This window comes from Octopus bimaculoides, chromosome 10 (assembly GCF_001194135.2).
Source record: "Octopus bimaculoides isolate UCB-OBI-ISO-001 chromosome 10, ASM119413v2, whole genome shotgun sequence".
Lineage (NCBI taxonomy): Eukaryota > Metazoa > Mollusca > Cephalopoda > Octopoda > Octopodidae > Octopus > Octopus bimaculoides.
This window is the reverse complement of record NC_068990.1, coordinates 69,256,730-69,258,451: the sequence shown is the minus strand read 5'-3', so window position 1 is coordinate 69,258,451 and position 1,722 is coordinate 69,256,730.

Genomic DNA, 1,722 nt, shown 5'->3' with positions numbered 1-1,722 from the left:
CCCCAACAGTGCTTAACAACTGGTGATGCTCTGACTATGTCACATAATTTAGGAGTTCAGTGAAAGTGACTGATAGATTAGATACCAAACTTGAAAAATAAACACTACGCTCAATCTGTTTGACTAAACTCATGAAGGCATGGCTGCAGTCTAATGACTGAAACAAGTAAAAGATAACAGATAAAAGATAAAGGCAAACATCTTCTTCGCGAACCCCCCCCCCACCAGCGCCACCACCATTTAACGTCTGTTGTCCATACTATCATGGGTTGGATGGTTTGACCAAGGTTGGTAAGCTGAGGGGTATGGTTTCTATGGCTGGACGTCTTTCCTAACGCCAACCACTCCGAGAGTGTAATGTGTGCTTTTATGTGCCATCAGCATGAGTGCCAGTTGCATGACACCAGTATCTGCTACAACTATGATTTCACTTGGCTTGATGCGTCTTCACAAGCACAGCATATCACTAAATATTTTGGTTACTAGTCATTTCCTCCATGAAGCCAAGCATTCAAAGATCATGCTTCATCACCTCATCTCATGTCTTCCTGGGTCTCCCACATCAACAGCTTCTTTCCACTGGTAGTGATCAGCACTTCTTCACCCAGCTATCCACATCCATTTGCATCACATGACCATACCAACGCAGTCGTCTCTCTTTCACAACACATCTTATGCCTCTTATGCCAAACTTTTCTCTCATTACACTTTATCATACAGGCACACTGACATTGCACATCCAGCGAAGCATACAAGCTTTATTTCTTTCCTGCCTAGACATGTCCTCAGCAGTCACAGCCCATGTTTCTCTGCCATGTAGCATGGCTGTTCACACACAGGCGTCATACAATCTGGCTTTCACTCTGAGGGAAAGGCCCTTCTTTATCAACGTAAGTGGGAGCCCTCTGAACTTTGCCCAGCCTATTCTTATTCTAGCACTTGGAACATCCACCCCCACTACTGACTTAGTCACCTAGGTAATGGAAGCTATCAACTACTTCTAGTTTTTCCCACTGGCATTTGATGGAGTCTATTTTCTGTACATTTTTAGTGTTAATCGTACTTGTGTGCCTTCCACTCACAAAAACTAGTTTTGCTACTACCCTTATTATTATATTGCTACACCTCTTATGTGTCCATAGCTTACACTGGTACTTCTTATGGAATTTTTACCTATACCTTTCCTACAGATCAAGCAAGGCTATCAACCTGGGGAGGTTTGTGATTTATCTGCTTTCCAACTTACTAAAACTTTGGTTTTTTTGCTAGGTTAACTCTAAGGCCCTTCAATTCTAGACCTTGATTCTACACCTGAAACTTCTTCTCTAGTTCATTTGAAAATAATCTCCGCAAAATTTTATTAGAAAATGTATTTTTGATAAAAGTTACAACACTCATCCTGCACCTATTCTGTTAACTCTTTCTGTATCTGTCTTTTCTTTCTTTTATTCTATATTCTTTCTGTCTAGGGAAAGCAAGCAAGCAAGCAAACAAGCAAACAAGTAAGCATGCAAACAAGCAAGCAGGCAGGCAAGCAAGCAAGCAAGCAAGCAAGCAGGCAAGCAAGTAAGCAAGCAAGCAGGCAAGCAAGCAAGCAGGCAAGCAAGCAAACAAACAAGCAAACAAGTAAGCAAGCAACCAACAGATCAACCAACTAGTACTTATTCTATCAGTGTCTTTTGCTGAACCACTAAGTTACTGGAACATAAACACAGCAACATC